Source organism: Pseudopodoces humilis, chromosome 2 (genome assembly GCF_049639895.1).
Source record: "Pseudopodoces humilis isolate 2021_Gansu_Grassland_sample_001 chromosome 2, ASM4963989v1, whole genome shotgun sequence".
Lineage (NCBI taxonomy): Eukaryota > Metazoa > Chordata > Aves > Passeriformes > Paridae > Pseudopodoces > Pseudopodoces humilis.
Window position 1 is genome coordinate 6,728,498 of NC_142201.1, and position 12,622 is coordinate 6,741,119.

The window sequence follows — 12,622 nt, forward strand, 5'->3', positions numbered from 1 at the left end:
CATGTGTTAATGTTGACTTCTGCAAGCAACCAGTGGGAGCACAGGCTGGTAGAGCCTCAGATTCACACTGCAAAGGTCAACCATCTTTTGGTTTGACACAACCTTCCACCACAGCCAGTAAGCACACACATGTTCTCAGCTGATTTTCTTCATTGGCCTAATGTGCCATGTGTGACTGAATCTGAGACTTCTGAAACTGACTGTTGTTGCTGCATAAGTAAACAAGCAATAAACAAAGCAAGTAGCACTTTCAGTGGGTCTTCAGCAGCTCTCTGTAGCAGTTCTACACCTGGTCATCTCTGTGCACCTGTGTTTAACAGGGCAAGTTATCTCCTTCTGCAGTCAATGGCATTTTGTAACCTAGCAGTGAAAAATCATCTTTTTCATCACCAGCTATGAAAGTCAATGGTTCAAAAATTCCCAGTATGCTAAGATCACTATTTCTCCTGTTGATAAATAGTCCTTTTCTTTGTGTTTCTTTAACTCCTGGCTGCCTCTGACAGCTGCCTCTGATTCTGATATGCAACATTAGCTGGGAAAGCAGGCAACTTTTTCTGCTAGGTTTCTGCAGCACCTGACAAGGCAATGTTGATAATAATAAGGATTCATATCTTTCCAAAGGAGGTTCATAGTGACACAGAGATATCAGTGTCTTCCTATAAGGAGAAAGGCTGAAAGACTTGAGAGCTCCCATGTCCCAGCTTCAGGACCTGCTTTGTCACTTTGTAGTATTGATCACTTTAAGCCTGGGATATTTTTTGTGCTTCTCTGGTTTCTTTGCCAATCAGGGTTATAACTAATTCAGTCAGAAAAACCAATAGCCCACCTTAAAACTTTTCTGTCCTCATGCCTTGACTCTGATGGTTCTTGGCAGACAGCACACCTCACACTCAGTCTGCAGACAAAGCTTGGTTTTCTTGGTGTCAGTACAGCGAGCCAAGGTGGTTCTGCATTGCGCAGACGTAAAGCACCCGAGAGGGAGAGAACAAAGAGCTCCCTCACATTCCTGTGTGTTATACGACCATGGAAAGAAACAAAAATACATCCCCAATAAAAATTAGGAGGTCTTTTGTATCTGAATTATCCAAATGGGAGTTTGCTTTTAAGCCTCAAGCTTGAGGTAGTTTTCTTCCACAGCATGGCCTACATTCAGTATATTGAATATATAACTGTACATACAGCTGGGTATATAACTGTGCTGAACAAAGGGGAGAGCTGGCAAAGCCACTGAATCTCCTGCCCCAATTAACCTTGCTCCTGAGTGGTGCTATAATTGACTTCTGCTCTTTATTAAATGCAGAAGCACTTAGTCCATTGCTCCTGAGCTTTGCAAGAAACCAGCTGAGCCTTTTCTTTACCCCTCAGAGGAACAATGAGACAGCGTGAGAGCTGCAGCTCAGCCCACGCCCTCCTCTCCCCTATGGTGTACCCACCTTCGGAAGAGAATGGCAGAGCCTACGTGGGGTGTGCTCTCAGAAGCAGAACCAACACTCCCAGCTGCCCTGTCCTAGTCACAAACGCATTTTGTTTTATTAAATTGTTGTGGGGAATGTCTCGGTTGCCAGCAGAGAAGCAATGTGTTTCTCCATTAGGAAAAATCAAAACTCCAGTTCTATTTCTGAAAGAAAAATATTATTCTTCCCTCCCTTCTGCCTGTTAAAAATGGCTGCACACTTCCAATCATTTCTGCTAAGAGAAATCAGACTTCCTACTCCAATGGGCTGAACCTTCACCAGGCTTTGCTCGCTGGCAAATCCTCTGCAAGGTGAAGAAAATAAAATTTTATTTATTTCAAGAAGCCAATGTATGCACACAGAGCTCACAAACACCTTTGCCAGTGGGTGGGGAAACCTGTTGGGAAGAAGGATATGAACTACCACTGTCAGATGAACCTTTAAGGCCACTCACTGCAGGCCAGAGAGCAGAAGGCAGGTCCAGAAATTGCTTGATCTTTTGTTGTCCCTGTCAGAACAAGGGTTTTATCTACTCCAGGGAAAATGGGAGGAAATTCTAGTATCTTCCCCAGCCTGGCCTTGTAGAGAAGCAGAGGTTAGGCTAAATCCTACTCTTAAAACACCAAGTTAGGACAGCAGAAAGGTGCAGTTTGTGATCTCCCTTTGGAAAACACAAGCTGACAACTCAGCTACACAGAGGTTAACAGGAACCAGTGCCAGAGAGCCCAGTGGTAAAGAAACAGTCAAGGAAGGGGTTTATTCCTCCATGCCTTGGGCACTGTTTTGGGATTAGAAACTCAGAGCTGAGGTTTTTTTGTTGAACCGAGTTATTTTTTGACATTAACCTTGATTTTGTGACTGAGCTGTAATATCCTCTCTGGGAAAAAGGGACAAGACTGTTCTGTCTTGTGGCTTTGTTTGCCAGCTCTTCTGGCCATTCTACATAAACTTTTAGTCAAAGCAAATGCAACAGGTTGTATTTCTAAGACAAATGTGCTTGGAGATGTGAAAATTAAGCCAGTTCTTTCCACCTCAGGATTGTTAGTCCAGCCCATCAATCCAGTAATTGATTTTGGCTCTCCAACAGCCCTCATATGTGTCAAAATCACCCAAGATATTTTGGAAAAATATCACCTTCCTTCGTTCCTTGGATGGATTTTTCCTTTTTACCACAAAGATATTGTTAATTGACAGAGTATGAAAGGGATTCAATGGCAATGAAAAAAAAGCAAGTTTCATTTTTAATGTGATGCCATCAAATATTGCAAGCTTTTCCACTTCTCTCTCCCTTGGTGACTACTGCTTCAGAGAGACAACTTCCCACATATCTGGTTAAGAAGTAACTGTGGTAGCTCCACACAATTAATTTTAAATATTTCACTTTCCCTCACAGACAATGTTACTTATTTGTTCACTGTGTTCAGAGGAAAGGTCTAAACATGCCCAAACTACATCCAAAAGGATCTTCAGAAGTTCTGTGCATGTCAGAGGGGTCTTTTTACTCAGCAGGCTGCATTTTGGATACCAGGAGTATCTTAATAAAAGAATTTCTGTTCAGATCTCCTATACATAAAAAGAGCATTCCAGGGTGAAATACAATTAAACACCTCAAGCATCACTTTTCTAACATTATCATTTTTCTAAGCCTATTCTTCTAATTCTCATACTGAAACAAGTTGAAGAAAATATAAAAGTATTATTTATTCTTTTGTCAAGGAGAAATTCCTGATCTTCAAAGCATGAGAAAATTCTTCTCCATTTCATCTACTAACTTGCATATCTATCACATTTTGAAAATTTTTTACCACTTGATTATTTTCTCCTTTTTTGTAAGAGAAGCATTCAAGGAAAAGGTTCCCAATAATGATGTTCAAAATCTGCTCCTGCCCATTCTGTCAACATACTGGTTTTCAAAATTTGCTTATGACCAATAATACTGGGAATAGAGAAAATAGAGAGCAACTCTTGACAGGTTCTTCTTTTTTTCAAGTGCAATAGGAGACACTAACAGATTTTACTTTATCCCACACTCTATTTAAATAGGAAAAAAACATGTAAAATGAATGTATGTTTTTCCATGAGATCTCCTAAGAAATCATTTTCAGAGCCTTACAGAATATTTTGGCCATTTTTTGCACTATTTCAGGTGACCCATGAGAAGTTTGTCTTTCCCAAACTGTTTATCATGTCCTGCCTGTGGCTCTTCTGTACCTCCTGTGGGATCTTCTGGGCAACGTGGAGCCTTTCTCAAACCCTCAGCTCCCCAACCTCTGCCTCTTCAGGGGTTAGAAGTGAATAATGCTTCTGCCTAATCCCAAATTAGGCAGCCAGATGTCCCAAAACCCCAGTAAAATATTGATGTATGTCACAGAGACTGACAGGCAGCTGTATGGGCAGGAGTGATGGCTCTGGAGCTGAGGGAGCTTTTGTATTCAGTACCCGCAGCCCCTGCTCTGGAAAGGTTGTTAAGACTTCCAGCACAGATGCCAATTATGACAGACAGCCAAACACTTGACCTCTACAGCTCTAAATTTTGTAGCTGATCACAGAGCAGTCGAATGGGTGATGACTTTTAGTCACATCAGCCTGGTCTGGATTTAAGGCCTTAAGGCAGACTTGAGAACAGAAAGACCATTTTCCATCACCAAAGCCATAAGGCTTGCTTGAAAACATATTGACATTAGAAGGTAGGCTAAAAGCAACATTCAGTCTTCGAGTTTTTATTAATAACTCATAGTTTCCTATCTAGAGTTTACATTATAACTGTTTAGTCTTACAGTTCAGGTCTAAGTTTCACAGATTAGATCTAGGAGTGGTGTCATAGATATTCTTAAAAATAATTTCCTGTAAGACAAATAAATGCTACACAATTAATTCTCAAGCAATTAAAAAAAAAAAACCCAACAAGAAATGGTCAAATCAACATTAACAACTGCCAGAAGATGGATCCATTCCATATAAATGACACCTCTGTCTAAGCCTCAGAAAGTGGAGGCATGGACTGATACAACCCCCTGTTTAAAATAGCTTTATATTTATCCAAAGAGGTGTCTCTAGCCCAAAGATTAATATCAGAGGACAAAGAGAACAGCTTAAAGGCAATGGGCACTCTTGCAGATGATTTGGGAAGACAAATATCTGTTTGGCAGACAGAAGAAGCAGAAGCTAAAAACAGAAATGTGTTCAATATGAATCTTTGGGACATCATTTATCCTGTTCACAACAACCTGCAGGAGTGAAAAGATTATGGCTGTTCACTGGTTACAAAATGCAAAACGAAGTTTAGGAATGAAACACAGCAGTTTTAAGGCCACACTTCTTAAAAATGCCCATGAAGTTATTTGTTCTGTATGTTTTAAGTGAGACACTTCAAGTGATCACTTTAAGCGATGCTGTTTTGTGGGTACAGCAAATCTGAATTTCTGTCCTACATCCAGGCCTAGATCTTTGTCTTTGATGGACAGGCACCTGCCACAGCCTGGGGTCATAAAATCCTAAATACACCAAGTGAGCACAGCTTTGGTGAAGCTCAGCCCTTAAGGAAATTGTTGCACTTAAATTTTTATCCCTAGTTACAAGGGTTACTATTTCAAATATTTTCCATAACATGGATCCTTTAATTTATGTGATAACAGAAATAAAGGCCAAAATGTCCATGAAATATACCCCTCACTGTCACCACAGTGGTGGCAGGATGTTAGTAACATGAGGGAATCTTGTCACCCTACAAAGTTCAGCAAGGCTGGCAGGAGAGCACAGTCATGGTAAATCACAGAATCACAGAATCACTGGGTTGGAGGAGACCTTCAAGATCATCGAGTCCAACCCAGCCCTAACACCTCAACTAGATCACGGCACCCAGTGCCACATCCAGTCTTTTTTTAAACACATCCAGGGATGGTGACTCCACCACCCCTCTGGGCAGACCATTCCAGTACTTTATAACCCTTTCTGTAAAAAATTTTTCCAAATTTCCAACCTATATTTCCCTTGGCACAGCTTAGTTTGAATATCAGAAACCAGAGGCTAACACTGAAAGACAGAAGAAATTGCACTCCCAAAAGCATATATTTAATTTCAGACATGTCTTTATAGGGAGTGTTTGTACAAACAACTGTGAGAAGCTAAGGCTTTTTAAATGTAAAAGAATATAGTAACAGACATTAACTTAGAGAGCACAGATTCCTGAGAATTAAAAGTTCTTTCCCTCTCAGATGCAGAAACATTTGCTGAATAAATAAGTGGGAAAGAGAAGCTGATGGTATCTTTAAGGAAACCCATGTAATACATTAAGATACATGAAAAATCAAAGTGTTTATTTGGCAAAAATGCCCACTCTCCTGCCCAAGAGCATAAAGGTTGTGTCTGTATCCCAACATTCAGCTCCCCTGTGCCAGCAACAGGACTAATTTCACTGTGCAGGTCTACAAAGTCTGGGGGTGGTTTCTCTGGTTGTTTTTCTCAAAGAAGAAAAAATAAAAAATAAAAAAATATATTAATAAAAGCATTTCACAGAAACAAGAACCCATTTACGAGCTCTGCTAAGAATGCCAGCTCTTCCCCTGAGGTGTGGAAAACTGTGGCAATGGTAGACAGGAGAAATTATATAAAGGTGACACTGTTAAAGTAGATTGCTCTTTAATTGTCTGCCCTGGGCAAATAATATCATCTTTTTCCATTCTTCATTCTGCTTCTCCCCCACATCCCTGACACTAATGTAAAGTTTCGTGTTCTGACTATTAATAAACTGGTAATGTTATAAAAATCTTACATCTAGTTGAATAATACTGACTTAACAACCAAACTGATCAAATTTATTTCTGTGTAAAGGAAGAATGTCTGCTTTGATATCAGTGGCACTGTATTAGCTTAAACTTGAAGATCAGAGTCACTGTTAAGATTCCTTTCTAGGATAAAGGTTTTTCCTCTCCTGTTCATTTCTCCACAGTCTGAGGCCAGTTTAATTTTCAAGAACCACATTGCTTCAAGAGCAGACTACAGACAAATTCCCACCAGTTTGATTGAAAGGGGAATTTTAAGCTGATGCAATCAAGCAAAGGAAAATATAAGATGTTTTGAAACTTCTTTCCAAGGATGTATTGTCAAGTGGGTTAAGAGTAGTTCACACTGATTTGGCCTGAGAGGAAAAATAAGCTTCCACACCTTTTACAAGGTTTGTCCTCAGCTCCAGGTCACAGCCCACCAGCTGAGGTGCAGGAACTAACTCAGCACCCACACTCAGTCCTGGGAGCACAAAGGGGCAGCAGTTCCACAAACAAGTCCAGCCCAAATGTGAACATCTGTCTGATCTTAGCTGAAGTCAATTCCTTCCTCATTTGACCTAAGCCTGAATAATCCATTATCCCTCTGAAATACAAATACCTATACAAGCTTTAGGCTTGTTGACCAGATCAAATACAAATTGATTCAAGTTGCATCAATACAATTTAAGTTTCCTCACTTGTACTGCACTCCATATCCTTGGGTAAGCACGCTCTATCAGCTTGGGTATTTTGCCCATGAACAAAATGCAGATTTCAACAGCCTCTTGTTAACCAACATAAATGTTCTGTGCCTCACAGAGAGGTTCCCAGAAATCCTTATCCCTGCTTTTCTTATGCTTGATCCTGGACCTGCTATGCATTTCTCTTGGATCTCATGGCTGTGATGCCTGTGACTGGGAGAAGAGCAGCTTGAAGGATCAGCCTCCAGAGCCCTGGTTATGGTGGGTACAGAGAGACCCACGCTCCCATCAGCAGCACCACAGCCCCATGCTGACCAGTGCTTCTCCTGGCCTCAGAGGGAAGACCCTAAGAAAATATTCTTCGTATTTTCAGTGTATGCCTACAACTCATTCTCTATGAATGTTATGCTTTTCCCTTGTTATATGCCTAAGATCAAAGCTTCACTTGCTTGCTGGATCCAGCACACAGGAATGCCTTGTTAATCCTCCTTTGAATATCCCTCCAGTTGGAGCTCTGACATTTTTGTCCAAACTCTTCTTTTTTCAGACTGTAGCACCTTGATACCAATACTGTTTTGGATCCTCATTCTGGCCTCTTTTTCATCACAGCAGCTTTATTTTCTGTGCAGCACACTCTAGGAACAGCTGCTGCTATTCCACCAGGATATTCCTGCTTCCCTCAGTCTGGCTGATGGGAGGCTGCAGGTGCTCTCCAGCCCCACCGTTTCTCTCTGTGCTGATGGATGACCCAAAACTTCCTGGGTATTCCCCGAATTCAGGTGTGCCAGGGAAGTGTTTCTGCAGCCCACACCAGCCACAGGAGCACCTGAGAAAGGCTATTTCCACAACTGGGTTTTTAACTTCCTTTTATAATTTCAGGGATCTCAACCTCTGCAGCAATACTGCTGCTGTAGAACTGCAGGTCTAAGTCTGCTTGGCTTTGCTACACATCCTTCCTTGCTCCCAGCTGTTACATATTTGAGGAGAAGCCTGTGTAAAGCCCACCCTGTGCCCCACCAAATCACAGGGGGTGCTGGCTGGACCTTTTCTCCAGGGGATGAGCTGGTCCCTGTGCCTCTCAAAGGGGACATCCCCCCATCTCCTCAGCACCCCAGCCTCACCTCTAGCTGCTATACTTCACAGGAGCAGGCAGGAATTTGGGATCAGCATTTCCTCACAAGTGGAAGGGTTTGCCAGTCAGCCTGAAACTCTTTTGAAAACTAGACCAGTGTTCTGCAAAGAAAGAACAAGCTTAATAAAACAGTCTTGGAACAAATTTATAAAAATGGAAAGGAAGTGCTCTCTCTCTCAGCTAACTGCATGCTGGCTGGGTTCCAGTTGCTGCTCTCTTTATTTCATCCAGCTGAAGTGCTGTTGGGGCCTGTCTCAGCTCCAAGAGCCACAGTCAGAGCCTGGAAAGCCTGAGCAGTTAATATTGAACTCAAACACCTTCATTACTTTCCAGCTCCTTAGGCCCAGAACAGGGATGCTGCCCTGGGGGGATGCTCCCATTCCAACAGAGCCCTTCTCTCTTTGCACACTGTACAGATGCAGACATCAAACAGAGTGTTACCTGCAGCTGATAAAGTCAATCTTTAATCAAGAGATGCATTTTTACCATGGAAACTGTGCAGATCTTATAACCTACCCTTAGGAATGTGGATATCCCCTGGTATCCTGGCATCTCTTGGTGTGGCCAGTGAACTCCAACCTTTCCTGACCATAAACATAGGGAATAACAACTGGGTTAGTAATTTTCCCTGCAAGCAGCCCATCCACTTTCTGTGGATGAGATGCTCTCTGCACCCCAGCAGGGTGACATTTAATCCTAAACCCACTGTGATGAAACATCTCTCCTGCCAAAAAAGGGTGTGCTTACCCTCACTCTCCCCAGCAACACTTCTTCCCCCCTTTCCTTACAAGCATCCCTGCTCTGACCCTGTGAGCAGCCAGCTCAGGCTGAGCTGCTCTGCAGTCTGGGCTTTTCTTGTTGAGGTTCCTGAGCCAACACATCGAGGGGTTGAACACACAGCAGTGCCTGTGCTGAGGAAGCAGCTGGAGCCAGAGGTTTCTGTGGACAAGGGGGAGTGAGGCCATTGATTTCAGAAGCAGCCCATGGTCAAGTCAACTTAACCACTCATTTCATGCCCAGTCCCTACATCTGAAAGCTGCATTTTGTACTAACACATAAAATCATTGCCATGTGCTGTACAGAGGATGTGATTAGAGACACAGGTGACAGTGGGAGCTAACAGGAGGAGAGTGGAGAACAAGTTACTGATTTGACTGAGCAAGTTCTGATGCCAGGCTTCATTGCTGAGTCCAAGGACATGTGGCATGCCAGAATTGGACCTTAAGCAATGCAGACCTTTAATGTGTGCATAGGTTGGACATTCATTCATTTCCCACACTAAATTTGGAGTTGGGCAATTCTACAGCTCCTTTGAGGCTCATCTTTCCATCACACCATGATGCCACATCACCATTCAATGCATCTCAAAGCTGCAGCCTCCAAGGCTCTGCTCCACTCACAGTCAGAACCAATACTCAAATGTATTTCAGAGTACAGGTTTGTAAACTCACGCATGGCATAGTTACAATAGGTTATGAAACCACTCCCTTGCCTGGCTTTGGTAGTTTCATGTTTGGTTTTGGTGAAAACAGTGAGGGCTTTCTTGAGGAGCTGTTCTGTCATCTCTGTTATGGGGGTAGTGGCAAATGTCACTTGAATCTTCACCTAGCAGACAGCTGAAACTCAGCTTAATACTTGTGGACTTCCATTTTTAAGTGCTTGTTGCTCAACTGTTTCAACAATTTAGATAAGCTGGAAAAATGCATCAAAGACACACACCAGCCTTCTGGCAATGAATTTATTTCAAGGTACTTGATGAAATATGGAGAGCAGCAGCTAAACCTAAGAATGAATGGTGCCAAAAGCTACCATCAGCAGTGAAGGCTTGTACTCAGCACAGTGTATTAAGTTTTGAAGTGAGCCTGAAAGGTGCTGGGGAGACAGTGAGTAAAATGTTGGCATTTTACTTTAAGAACCCTGGTTAGAGTGGAAAGTATTCCCTTAATAAAATATGTTCTATACCTACTCTTAGTAAATCAGAGTGCAATCGACGCTCTATACAGGAGAGGAAGACTAGAACTCAGCTTGCAAGCAGACTGAATTATTTCTCACTACAGATTTGAGGTTATTGGCAGACAGCCCATGTTGCCATTTACTCCTCATAGCAAGCATGTTTTAAAGAATATTTTCCATATAGACAGACACACTGTAGCCACTGAGACTCCAGAGCGCTGCCATGGAGGCCATCCCGCCCTTTGGAGGCTCCAGTTTGATTTCCAGGTAAGACAAATCAGAACTGAAATTGCAATTTTATGTCTGTAGCAGAAAACTGCTGGTTCCTTCTCCACATGGCAAATAACCAAGAGAAGAGCAAAATGTTCTCAAGGAATGAGGAGATGCACACTGCTTTCTTTCCTCCCATGAGCTACAAACAGTGCCTCTTACAGTCCTGAAATTTGCTTTGAATAGATGCTACTGTGTCTTTATCGGAATAACATTTTCATCTGTAACTGAGGAAACGTTAGGCAGAAAAATTGATAATTGTAATGTTTGCTTATACTTGATTGTTACTTTTCTTCTTGTTGTCCTTCTCCCTTTTACATTTTAGATAAGAATATCCCCGTATTTAAATGCCTCTTTGGTTTCTATTGAAATAACCAATGAAACATTTGCTCTCTCCAACCCCCCAAAATGATTTTACTCATTGAGATATCTTTTTATCATTCTCCTCAGGGAGAAGGAGCACTCTATGGCCCATGCAGATGTATGACCTATGAGGTATTCTCAGCAATATGTTATGCCTGTGTGTTAGTCACTCTTTAGAGAGACCCTTAGGCTACTGCTTTTTTGTATTATCAAAATAGAATTGCACCCATTTCTGGGCTACTAATTGATGCAAATTATACTGACATAACTGGTGAATTTCCTGCTTGAAATTAGCAGCCATTTCAATGGAAAAATCATTGAAAAAGAAAGGGACTAAATAAATAAAAAATGCTGTTTGTTGTGTTGTTGTCTAGGCTGAATCTGGTAATGTTTTTAAAGTACTTTGTAAGTTATTTTCTTTTAATCAGCTCAGCTGGAATTCAGAAGCCAATATTTTACCATTAATGTGTGATCAGGTTGGGTTTGTTTGAAACTGTTGCTGGACAAGAATTTGCAGTTACAAAAACTGTGGTTCTATCAGTGCTCAGGATGGAGGGAAAGGGGGGGAATAAGGGAGGCAGGGTGGGAAGGAGACAAGGTGTTTTATCACAGATGGCCAACATATCCACAGTCAACACTAAGATTAGCCAGAACTTCCTTCTCTTCTTTCATTTTTTCATGTAATTAGCAGACTTCTTTTCAGAAGCCAAAAACTCAGAGAGGAGATCCAGAAAAACGTGTCTGTTTTAATAACTATTTTCTTCTGACTCTCCCAAAACATCCTCCTTTTGGTTGGCCAAACAGACCTCTAGCTATAGCCTGCCTTTCCTGTTCCTCCTCACCCTAACCCCATTATTTCCAAAGCCATTCAGCAAAGCAGTGTTTTGAGTTTTTGTAAAAGCCATGAATGGAGAGCCTTGACCATTTCTAGATCTCTTCACAACACAGGCATGAACTGTAGGTCAGCTCTGAGCAGTAACCAAAATTCACTGTGCAAAAGGGAGGTGCTGAGGAAACCTGTAACCAAAGCACTTAAAATTATGAATAATTTCTCATCCAGTCTTTTGCAGAAAGAGTGTGCAGTCAGGACAGGTACAGCCCAGAGCAAGAAGCTGCACCACTGCCAGAGATGAATGGTTTTGGGTAAAAGTTTCCTTTTCCTGTTTCCTGATAGTTCCAGGGCTGATGGTGAGTGTGGCCTCAGGGTGGGAAGGCAGCAAGGATTGCTGTCCCAGGGAGCCTGCAGGAGCAGTGGAGGGTTGTGGCTAAAGGACACAAAATTATTCACACAGACGCTTCTCAGTGTTAGAACAGGAAAGAACGTCCCTTTATTTTCTGACTCCAGTATTTATAGATTCTCAACAATGACCAGGGATTGGATAATTAAGTTACCACCTTCCCAAGCACACTGGCCATGCTAAATGTCCATTAAAAGACATTTATTAGAAGGAATGTGATAAACAACTCATGTTTATAGAACTTTCATGGGAAAGTAACTAAAACTATGAAAACATTATCAGAAGGCTTTCGTTTTCAGGGTGACATCTCACCCTTTCTCCTTTAAGAAAGAAAAAGAAAAAAGAAAAATAAGCAAAGAAAATTAACAATATTCTAAACAATCAAAAAGGAAAATAAACAATGTTCTAAACAATTAGAAGGCTCTAGTTTCATGGTGATAGAGGGTGAGGTGCCATGCTGAGGAACACTGCTGTTTGTCTCTTACTTCAATTCACAGCCTAGAGAATCATTTAGGCTTGAAAAGCCCTCTAAGATCATCAACCCAACCAATAACCCAGCATTGCCAAGTCCATCCCTAAACCATGTCCCTAAACACCACATCTTCACTTTTATTTTTTAATACCTCCAGGGATGGTGCTTCAGCCACTTCCCTGGGCAGCCTGTTAGAAGCTGGCCTGTGCTCAAGTGTTGCCTAAAATAGATGAAATGTGTAAATGTCTCCTTCAAAAAAAAGTGCCTATGGTGCTC